Source organism: Alosa alosa, chromosome 8 (genome assembly GCF_017589495.1).
Source record: "Alosa alosa isolate M-15738 ecotype Scorff River chromosome 8, AALO_Geno_1.1, whole genome shotgun sequence".
In the NCBI taxonomy this organism is placed as follows: domain Eukaryota; kingdom Metazoa; phylum Chordata; class Actinopteri; order Clupeiformes; family Clupeidae; genus Alosa; species Alosa alosa.
The window spans coordinates 34,777,404-34,790,110 of NC_063196.1; the positions used below are offsets into that span (position 1 = coordinate 34,777,404).

The 12,707-nt window shown below is 51.6% G+C and overlaps 1 pseudogene; it reads left to right on the plus strand.

Moving 5' to 3' along the window:
* The first annotated feature begins 498 nt into the window (after positions 1 to 498).
* The window catches only part of LOC125298865, a 22,143-nt pseudogene continuing 9,934 nt past the window's right edge, over positions 499 to 12,707 (plus strand).

Genomic DNA, 12,707 nt, shown 5'->3' on the forward strand with positions numbered 1-12,707 from the left:
CTGTTTACTTGTGCTGATAAATGTGTGTTTAGTGTATATATATATATATATATATATATATATATGTATTTTTTATATATGTGTGTTGTATTTCCTTAAAGAGGCTATCGTGTTCAGTAAAAAGTTGCAAATAGCAAAATATCTATTTTTATATTTGCATCATGTAGGCAGAGGTCCTTTCAGTCCTGTGGACAAGATTGTTCCTAAAGCAGAACATTTAGTTTGAATGCCCATCTGTGTGGCAATATAACCAAAGATCCTTGATAACTCAGCTTCAACCCTCTCTTATATAACTGTATGTCTGACCACATGTATTTGTGTATGTTTAACAATCTCTCTCCCTCTCTCTCTCTCCCTCTCTCTCTCTCCCCCCCCCTCTCTGTCCCTCCCTCTCCTCTCTCTCCCTCTCTCTCTCTGTGTGTGCTGCAGGTGGCAGAGAGCTGGTGTTAATGGTCCAGTGAGGGAGTGGGTCTGAGGGGGCCCAGTGCTAGCTCGGGCATGCACCCTGAGCAGCCGGGAAGTCTCCGGCTGAACGCCCAGACTAGCGCCCAGGAGGTGGACATTGGGGTCAAGAGGACCGTGGGTAGCTCCGCCTCCAGCTCTGCCCCTGTGGCCGCCCCGCCCACCCCCTCTGACATCATCAGCGCCACGCGCCACGCCCCCTCTGACATCATCAGCGCCACCACGCGCCACGCCCCTTCTGACATCATCAGCAGCGCCACCCGCAGCGCCCGCCCCTCTGACATCATCCAGCGCCACCCGCGGCCGCCCAACATCACGGCCGGCTCGCCCATCATGAGCCCGCGAGGGCGAGCACCAGGACCTACTGGACTGCCCGCTGAGCGGGCCGCTGGCGTCCGACGGCAGCGGCCCGGCCGAGTCAAGTCCAAGCGTGCTCCGCCAAGCTGCTGGCAGACGGGCCTTCGTGCGGGGCGCCATGATGCCCTTTGCCGGCGCCACCATCATCTCCCAGCTGCTCAAGAGCAACATGGCCAAGGGCCCTCATCCCGCCAGCAGCAAACCGGACGCCAGCCCAGCAGGGGCGGGGGCGGCGTGCAGTGACCCCGATCCTCCTCGGCTGACAGCTGGCCTGTCCGCCTGGCGCCGGCGCCCTGCGCGGCCGCCGGACCGGGCGCCCTGGAGACCGAGCGTCTGAGCGACGAACACCTGCGTGCCAAGCGTGCCCGCGTGGAGAACATCATCCGCGGCATGAGCCACTCGCCGAGCGTTCCCCTGCCCACCTCCTCCTCCTCCTCCTCCTCCTCCTCGTCCGGCGCCGCGCAGCGGCGGCGGAGTGAGAGAGGCGCGGGGGCGATGGAGGGTCGGTAGGCAGACATGTCCAGCGTGCGCGGCGCGTCAGCCAGCGGGAGAGCTGCGGGAGGAACAAAGCGCAAGCAAAGCTTCGCAGCAGCAGCAGGCGCCCAGGCGCAGGCGCAGAGCGCGGGGGCTTCCAGCAGGGGGAGTGTGTGCGCTCTGACCAGCGGGGGGAGTGTGTGCGCTCTGACCAGCGGGGGGAGTGTGTGCGTGCTGACCAGCGGATGGAGGAGCGTCGGCAGCTCAAACTGCAGCTGGAGGACATGCAGAAACAGCTGCGCCAGCTGCAGGAGAAGTTCTTCCAGATGTACGACAGCACCGACTCCGGGGCCCCGGCCGGCAAGCGACCCGACAGCGGCCCCGGCGACCCGGCAACCTGTCGGGGACGGCCGGTGGCGCTTCGCTCTGATGGCCCGGACTGGGCGGCTTCGGCGCTGACCGCTCCGACAACGACATGTCGACCTGGACCCGGGTCACTTCCTGGGCAGGCGAGGGCTCTGCTGCGTGGTCAGGCTACTGGACAGCGCCAAGCCCAGGCGAGAGCGCCGCCCGGCGTCCGGCAAAGAGGCAGGGTCCCATCATGCGGAGGGCAAGCAGCTGGCGAGGCAGCTGAAGCAGGAGCTGAACTCGCCATGTCCCAGGTGTAGCGGTGGACTTTTGTTGGTCCAGGTGTTCGCCAAGCCTCCGGGCGGGCCACGCACACACACGCACTGCGCACACGCACGGCCAGCCTCTACCCACGCCCCTCCATGCCCCCAGGCCGGCTTCTGCCTCCGTCGGGCGGGCGCCCACCCCAACCTGCACCACGGCCAGCAGCGGCTGCGCGGTCGCCGGCGGCGTCATCCCGAGCCCGCTGGGTCGCCCGGCGGCGATGCCGCTGCACCAGTGTAATGACCAGGCGAGGCCATCCCAGCAGGTGGTGCGCAAGGCTGTCAGACACCACCAGTGGAGTGGGCCGTGGGGGCCCCATGGTGAGCGCACCACCCAGCTGCACCCCACTCCTCCTGTCCCTAGAAGCCAGCATGGGCACTGCACCCCCTCCTTCGACCCTTGCTTCCCACTGCCTCAACACAGGGTGCTGGAGCGGTGGGGGGTACTCTGGGAAGGACATAGCCTCCTTGGTTCCATGGACCTCTTGGCGAGACCACCAGCCTCAGGACCAAGATGGCGTCGGGAGGCGTGGGTCGAGGGGGACACCACCTGAGGTCACCTCGGTGGCACCGCCCACTGTGGGCATGACCGGGGGCCCCTCTCACTGCACTCATCAGGGTCTGAGTGTGGAGACCTGCAGGACATGGCCGACATGTCGCCCTACTCCGGCAGCACAATATCCTTTATGATGCAGACACACACACACACACACACTCACACAGACATACAGACGTAGATATGCAGTAATCAGTAAAAACTTTCCATCCTTTTGTTTAAACTATCCGTGTTAACAAAAGTGCAACGGTACAGCTCTTTGATGTCGGAAATGAAAAGTGTTTTCTTGTGTGCGTAGTCAAAACAGGTGACATTGAGCACTTGAACAGGAAACAGGGAGAGAGGAGCGATCTGTGTGTTTTTCTCTTGGAGCAAGAACAAGGAGAGAGAGAGAGAGGGAGAGAGAGAGAGAGATAGAGGAGAGACAGAGAGAGAGGGAGAGAGAGAGGAGGCGATCTGTGTGTTTTCTCTTGGAGCAAGAACAAGGAGAGAGAGAGAGAGAGGGAGAGAGAGAGATAGAGGAGAGACAGAGAGAGAGAGGAGAGAGAGAGGAGCGATCTGTGTGTTTTCTCTTGGAGCAAGAACAAGGAGAGAGGGAAGAGAGAGAGAGGGAGAGAGAGAGAGAGAGAGGAGAGAGAGGAGGCGATCTGTGTGTTTTCTCTTGGAGCAGAACAAGGAGAGAGAGGGAGAGAGAGAGATGAGGAGACAGAGAGAGAGGAGAGGAGGCGATCTGTGTGTTTTCTCTTGGAGCAGAACAAGGAGAGAGAGAGAGGAAGAGAGAGAGAGATGAGGGAGAGACAGAGAGAGGAGAGAGAGGAGCGATCTGTGTGTTTTCTCTTGGAGCAAGAACAAGGAGAGAGAGAGAGGGAAGAGAGAGAGAGGAGGGGAGAGACAGAGAGAGGGAGAGAGAGAGAGCGATCTGTGTGTTTTCTCTTGGAGCAAGAACAAGGAGAGAGAGAGAGAGGGGAAGAGAGAGAGAGAGATAGAGGGAGAGACAGAGAGAGAGGGAGAGAGAGAGGAGCGATCTGTGTGTTTTTTCTCTCGGTCGGAGGCATATGTGGCGGTTCTGCTCACAGCAGAGCCCCCTTTTTCTTCTTCATCTGCTCTTTCCTCCCTCCTCCTCAAGCCTTCTCCTCCCTCCCTCCTCCTCCTTCTTCTGGAGGCAAGAGACATTAACAGGTGCTTCTGCGCCACGCTGTTTGTCTTCATTACGGCGCCTTGTGCCAGCCTTTGACCTCCGGGAGCTACTGCTTTCCATAATCGAGAGACTCTCCCTCACCTGACAGATGAGAAGGGGAAGAGAGAGGGAAGAGGAGGGGAGAGAGAGAGAGAGAGAGAGAGGGAGGGAGAAAGAAGGGGAGAGAGAGAGAGAGAAGAGAGAGAGAGAGAGAGAGAGAGGGAGGGAGAAGAGAGAGGGAGAGAGAAGAGAGAGAAGAAGGAGGAGGAGGAGAGAAGAGAGAGGAGAGAGAGAGAAGAGAGAGAGGGAGGGAGAGAGAAGAGAGGAGAGAAAGGGAGAGAGAGAGAGAGAGAGAGGGAGAGAGAGGAGGGGGAGAGGAGAGAGAGAGAGAGGAGGAGAAAGAGAGAAAGGGCAGTTGCATATGGCAGCTGCTGTTGAAGGCTGGTCTTGTTTGAGAAAGTGATGGGATCATGTGACCGTCTCCAGAGCCTGAAATGAGCAGCAATGAGACTTTATAAGTCCGGCCTGCAGAACTTTTTAAAGATCATAGTCCGCCTGCAGAACTTAAAGATCATAGTCCGCTCACAGACCTTTAAAGATCATATTCGTCTGCAGAGACTTTAAAGATCGAGTCCGCCTTACAGACTTTAAACATATAGTCCGCCTGCAGAACTTTAAAGCACCGTAGTCTGAATTTAGAGACGCTAGACCATATGCTGAAACGTTAGTAGATCGTGATGCAGAGATTTTAAAGACCGATGCTGAAACTATGTTGAAACTTAGAAATTTCTGTAAGGCTTCTGCAGAAACACTACAGACCTTCTGCAGATATTTTAAAGTTTGTTTGCAGAGATTTTAAAAGTCTGTTTGCAGAGATTTTAAAAGTCTGTTTTGAGAGAATAAAGTCTGTTGAGGTACGAGACGGTAAGATCAGCAGAAATCTTAAGGCCACATGCAGGTCCATCTGGTTGAGCTGTACCAGCGAATCTGCTGAAGCGGACAGAGGTGTGTTCATCAGGTGTGGTGGGTGTGTGTGTGTGTGTGTGTGTGTCTCGTCTGCTAGCAGCAGCAGCTAGGACCACGGGCAGCTCGGCTGGAAGCCCGGGCCGGTCATCCAGGGGCCGAGAGGCCGCTGTCATCTGGGAGCTGGAAGGGGCCAGAGAACAGAGGAGGGCAGGAATAGGTGGTGGTGTGTGTGTGCGTGCATGTCTCGTCCTGTCCCATAGATTATTGGCAGCAGCGTGTTTGCTGACAGGAGCATTGAAGAGGGAGGTGGTGGTGGTGGTAGGTGGTGTGGGGAGGGGGATCTGACCCTGTCTCTGCTGAGCCGCAGCTTAAAGGACATGGTGAGGGCTCTTTGTCCTGCCACAGAGGAGGCACACACACACACTCTCCACCACACACACACACACACACACATACCTCCACCACACACACACACACACACACACACCTCCACCACACACACACACACACACACACACACACACACACACACATACACTCTTCTACTCATACATACATATATACATATATATATAATTTACCATACACATATACATACACATATTATTATATAATTTCTACTATATATATAATAATATATACATATACATATATTTACTATATTATATATATATTTACATACACACACTTTCCACTATATATATATTATTACATTTACTATTAAATATACATATATATATATACACTCTCCACATACATATTATATTTCTTTCTACACACATATATTTACTATATAATAAATATATATACACATACTCTCTCCACACACACACATACTCTCCACTACACACACACACACACTTCCACACACACACTTACACACACACACACTTTCTCTCTACACACATACACATTTACCACACACACTCTACCACACACACACACACACACACTCTCTACACACACACTTCTCCTCCACACACACACTCTCCAGTACACACACACTTCTCCACTACACACACACACACACACTCTCCACCACACACACACACACTCACCACACAATACTCCACCACACACACACACACACACACTCTCCACCACACACACACACTCTCCACCACACACACACACACTCTCCACCACACACACACACACCTCTCCACCACACACACACCTCTCCACCACACACACACACTTCCACCACACACACACTCTCCACCACACACACACACTCTCCTCCACACACTTCCACCACACACACACATCACACACACTCACATAGAGGAGGAGCTTTGAGCGAGCGTCAGCCAGGGGATGTGGAGGGACGCCATATGCACAGGACTTTGCACACGCTGCAGTCTGGGCAGCTGTTCTAGAGTACAGAACCGTTCTCATTCATTGTTCTAGGAATGCAGAACTGTCATTACCCAAAGTTGTTCTAATAAAAGAGGAAGAGAAGATCCCCATTTGAGCTAGTTCTAGCACTAGGGGAGAGAAGAACCTTGTCTAGTGTTCTAGCACTGGGGGAGAGGAGAACCTTGTCTCGTGTTCTAGCACTGGGGGAGAGGAGAACCTTGTCTCGTGTATCCAAGAGAACCGCTTGCATCTGCCAGCCCTGTGCATTTAGTTCTCTGTGATCTTCATTCTTTGGGAACAACAAACAACAACACAACTAAACAACTAAACAACAACTACACAACAACACAACTAAACACAGCACACACACCATCTCCCAGCTAAACACAACACACACACCGTGTCACAGCAGAACACAACACACACACCATCTCACAGCAGAACACACAACACACACACCATCTCACAGCAGAACACACAACACACACACCGTGTCACAGCTAAACACAACACACACATCATCTCACAGCAGAACACACAACATTAACACAATTTTGATCTCTCACAGCTCACAGCAGTAACGAGCTGCTCACAGCATAGTCTTCATTCTTAAGCAAGATGAATATTTACATTTATGGGTCCAAAGTTGCTTTCATGTGCATTTCATGTCTTATTTGGGCTATTGTGTCTCTCAGTAGCTTGTGTGTGTGTGTGTGTGTGTGTGTGTGTGTGTGTGTGTGTGTGTGTGTGTGGGTGTGGGAATGGGGTGAGTTCCTTTAGAAAAGAGCAGCTTGTCCCCAAGGCCTGGACGCTGCCATTGTGGCCGATTCTATGAGCAGAGGAGGAGGAGAAAAGAGAGAGGCAGAGAGAGAGGGTAGGGTGAAGAGGAGAGAGGGACAGAAAGGGGAGAGCAGAGAGAGAGAGAGAGATAGTGCCCATCAGGCTTTTTCTGACAGAATACTGCCACAAGTACGCCCCTCTTCTCCTCTCTCTCTCTCCTCTCTATCCCTCTGTCTTTTCTCTCCTCCCCTCTTCTATCCTCCTGTTTCTCTCTTCTTCTCTCTCTCTATCCCCCTCTCTCTTTCTTTCCCTCTCTCCTGCTCACTCACTCTCTCTATCTTCCTCTTGAGCTAGCTGGATGAGTGGGGTTTCGTAAAGGTGTGTGAAACCAGTGTGTAGTGAAACACACACACACACACACAGACACACACACGTTATGTTCTCTGATAAGAGGCCTTTTTTGAGTCCCTCAAAATAGCACATGTAGATCTGCTCCACACACACTCTCCTCCACACACACACACACACACACACTCTCCACGCACACACACTCTCCTCCACACACACACACACATTCTCCACACACACACACTTTCTTCCACACACACACACTCTCCTCCATAGTTGTCAACATTGAGCATTAAAAATAAGGAATATTTCCCGGGTTTCTCACCCAAAATCCACACATACACACACATACACACACACACACACACACACACACACACACACACACACACACACACACATCTATGAACGACACTGGTGTATGTTCATGTAAAATATTATAAATTGTACGATTACAATGTTATAATTAGAATAAAGATATTACGAAATACTGTACATCTCATGATGAGGGGCGTTATTCACCATCATTTGCAAATTGGGCAATGACGGAAAGTGATTAGGGAGAGGTGAGAGACACGTAGATGAGCATTGAAATAGACGCACTGTCATTTAGATATACAACCTCCGTGTGATAAATGTTTTTTAAAGGTGTTGTCCACTTTGACTGTGAAATGAGTGTTTCATTTTGAAAATGCTGCCCTGACACCCTTTGAGATGGTAGGGACCACTGCAGGGGTGTACGACCTGTGTGTGTGTGTGTGTGTGTGTGTGTTTTCCTTGACCCCCAGCATGTTTACATCCAGGAGGGCCTGTCCCCCAACCACCTGAAGAAGGCCAAGCTCATGTTCTTCTACTCCAGGTACCCCAGCTCCAACATGCTCAAGATGTTCTTCTCCGACGTCAAGGTGAGACCCCTCCACACACACACACACTCCCCTCCACACACACCTCCCCTCCACACACACACACACTCCCCTCCACACACACACTCCCCTCCACACACACACACTCCCCTCCACACACACACTCCTCCCAACCTCCACCCCTCCACACACACTCCCCTCCACACACACTGCCCTCCCAACCTCCACCCCTCCACACACACACTCCCCTCCACACACACCCCACTCCCCTCCCGACCCTTGACCTCTGACCTCTGACCCCTGAGCTATCTGTAGCAGGTTTTCAAGGCTGGCTGTGTGTCTTATCTCCCCAGTGCAAATGACTCTCAGGCATACACACACAAGACAGGCCGCTCATGCTGCCGATCCTGGGATGTGTCATGCGCCTTGCGCATGTGGCGTGTGTGTGTGTGTGTGTGTCTTGTGGCGTGTGTGTGTGTGTGTGCGTGTGCGCGTGCGCGTGTGCGTGTGTGTGCACACACATGATATATTCAGACCGTGTGGTTCTACTCAGGGGAGAGAAGTTGTCCTGCTTTTACACACATCAGTACATGTAGATGAGTTCCCATGTCCACGTGACACACACACACACACACACACACACACATACACACACACACACATACACACACACCAAATGGCCCTGGCGCCTGACGTCACTGACCAGAGTCTTAATGGCAGCCTCCTGTCTGCTTCTCCATTCTGACCTCAGAGCAGAACTAAACTGAATGAGCTCACTCACTCCGGTCTGTGTTGCTTCTAGTGAGATTAGGTCCTAATAAGTCTCCAAGGCTGCTACAGTAGAACAGTAGCCATCTTCATATTAGAACAGTAGCCATCTTCATATTAGAACAGTAGCCATCTTCATATTGTTTGTGCTGTTGTTGTTGTTTGTTTGTGCTGTTGTTGTTGTTTATGCTGTTGTTGTTTGTGCTGTGACCCTGTTTAATGAGTTGACGCGGCACACTGAGAATGCTGGAATAAGGTCAGATAGTTGTGGCTATTATTAGGGTGTGTGCGTGTGTGTGTGTGTGCGTATGTGTGTGTGTGTGTGTGTGCGTGTGTGTGTGTGTGCGTATGTGTGTGTGTGTGTGTGTGTGGTTGAGGGCTGTGTGGGGGTTGGGGGGATTATGATGTATGTGTCCATGTCTGTCAGGAGGATCAGACGACCTGCATGTATGGGAATGCCTGACATTATGACATTATGAATGGCAATGAGGACCATGCTCACTGTGTGTGTGTGTGTGCGTATGTGTGTGTGTGTGTGCACGCTCGGGGTGCCACTAGAGTGGCCTGGTTGTGGGGATTAGATTTGCGTGGGAAGTAGGGCCTGTTGGGATGTGTGTGTGTGTGTGTGTGTGTGTGTGAGGGGAGGGGTTGAAATGATCACTAATTGGAATGGCAGAAGACTTTTTGCTCTCTTTAGGCCCCCCTGCCATTACACACACACACAAACACACACATTACAGACACATACACACACACACAGATACACACACACACATTACACCCACGTGCACACACACACATTACAGACACATACACACACACACATTACACCCACATGCACACACACACACATGTAATGTATTCAGGACGGTAGGTCAGGTTACTGTTAGCTAAAATGCTGGCTCTTCTGTAGAGGAGGCACACACACACACTGCGGCCCTGTACCTCCGCCACCACGCCTCACACATAAAGCCTGAGCGGTGTGAGTAGTGGCCTTAGTGGAAGTGTGTGTGTGTGTGGGGGGCACTGCAGGGAAGTGTGTGTGTGGAGGCAGCTGAAGTTCCCTTAAATGAACAGAACCATTGTCACAGGGAGGAAGTTCTCAGCCACAGGTGAAACCTGCCTGTTATTTTGACAGCTGGAATAAACTGCGTCACACACACACACACAAACACACACACGTATAGTAGTTGGTATTGATGGCGTATGTAAGTCACAAGCTCTGTGTTTCCAGAGTGGTTATCAGCTTGATGACACAGAGGCTTGACCTTTCACAGGCCCTTGAACACGAGTGTGAAACACACACACACACACACACACACACGCACACACACACACACACACACACGTACATCATAGACACACACACACATCATAGACACACACACACCACGTACATCATAGACACACACACACGTACATCATAGACACACACACACGTACATCATAGACACACACACACGCATACACACACACGTACATCATAGACACACACACACAGTACATCATAGACACACACACACGTACATCATAGACACACACGCACACACACACGTACATCATAGACACACACACACGTACATCATAGACACACACACACGTACATCATAGACACACACACACACACACACGTACATCATAGACACACACACACGTACATCATAGACACACACACACATTACAGACACACACACACACACATGCACACACACACACACACACACACACACACTCACACTTTATCACACACACACACACACACACACACACACACACACACACACACACACACACACACACACACACTTCATTAGAATATTATATGGAATTATATACCATGGCATTGTAGGAATATTACAGAATACAGTGTATAATATGATACAGAGTACATTAATGGTGATACACACACTGCACAAACACACACACTCACAGCAACACACAGCAACACACACACACACACCTAATGCAATGGACTGGAGGCTGTTAATCAGCTCCTCACTCTTTATAAACTCCTCCCACTCCTGTATGCAAACAGCAGGGTGATGAAACAGAAGAAGATAGACCAGACAGACAGCTGTGACGTGTGTGTGTGTGTGACGTGTGACATGCGTGTGTGACGTGTGTGTGTGTGTGAGACGCCTGTGTGTGTGTGTGGCGTGTGTGTGTGTGTGTGTGTAATGTGTGTGTGTGTGTGTGTGGCTGTGTGTGTGTGTGTAATAATAATGTGTGTGTGTGTGTGTGTGAGACGCGTGTGTGTGTGTGTGTAATGTGTGTGTGTGTGTGTGTGTGTAATGTGTGTGTGTGTGTAATGTGTGTGTGTGTGTGTGTGTAATGTGTGTGTGTGTGACCGTGTGGATCTTGTGTGTGTGTGTGTGTGTGAAAACGTCTGTGGCCAATGACGGCGGCAATGACAATAATGTGTGTGTGTGTGGTGTGAGACGTCTGTGTGTGTGTGTGTGTGGGGTGTGTGTGTGTGTGTGTGTGTGTGTGTGTGTGTGTGTGTGTGTGACGTGTGACATGCGTGTGTGACGTGTGTGTGTGTGTGTGTGACGTCTGTGTGTGTGTGTGTGTGTGTGTGTGTGTGTGTGTGTGTGTGTGTGTAATGTGTGTGTGTGTGACGTGTGTGTGTGTGTGTGTGACTGTGTGTGTGTGTGTGTGTGTGTGTGTGTGTGTGTGTGTGTGTGTGTGTGAGACGGTGTGTGTGTGTGTGTGTGTGACGTGTGACATGCGTGTGTGACGTGTGTGTGATATATGTGACGTGTGTGTGTGCGTGTGTGTGATATGTGTGACATGTGTGATATAGACGGTGTGTGTGTGCGTGTGACGGTGCACGTGAGGTGTGGCACTATAGGCAGCTTTTGTATCGCGGTCTGAGGTCAGTGCTTTTTGTCTGCCAGACAAGCAGACCCACACCCACACCCATACCCACACACCCTCACACACACTCACAGCTCCACACACACACTCAAAGATACCACACACACACACACACACGCACACCCCACACCTAATACACACACATATACTTTCACACTCCACACACACACACACACACCCCCACACACACAATTTAATAATTATTATACACACACACACACACACACACACACACACACACAAACACACCCACACACATATACACACACACACACACACACACACACACACACACACACACACACACACCCCTGCCCAGATGACACCATGCTTGATTGCTGGTGGTGGCGTTCCGGCGTGGTTCTGCAAGCACTGACAGCTTTGGGTCACCCTTGTGCCCAAACAATGCCACACGGACTGCAGCCTGCCTCCATCGGGCACACACACACACATGCACACACACACATGCCTACACACACGACATCACACACACACATCACACACACCACACATACCGCATCACACAGACCACGCCTGCATGCAGCACTGCGCCACACACACACACACACACACATCACACACCACACATCACACACCACACACCACGCCTTGGTCACACAAGCACACACACACACACACACACAAGCACACACACACACGCACACACACACACCACACCACACACACAAGCACTAAATGCTTTACACACACATACACACACCACACATGCATGCACACACACTCACACCACCTCACACATACACACACACACACACACACACACACACTCCCCAGACTCCAGATGAGGCGTGTGTCTTATGTTCAATAGAGCGAGCTGTAATCTCCATGTCAAGCTATTGTAGCTGAGAGAGACAGAAAGAGGCGAGGCGTGTGTGTCTTCTTCAGCCAATGGTAATGTGTGGCTGTGTGTGTGTGTGTGTGTCAGCTGTGTGTGTGTGTGTGTGTGGCGGCGGGTGACAACAGTGTGTGAGGCTGTGTGTGTGGTGTGTGTGGTAATGTATGTGTGTGTGTGTGGCCTGTGTGTGTGT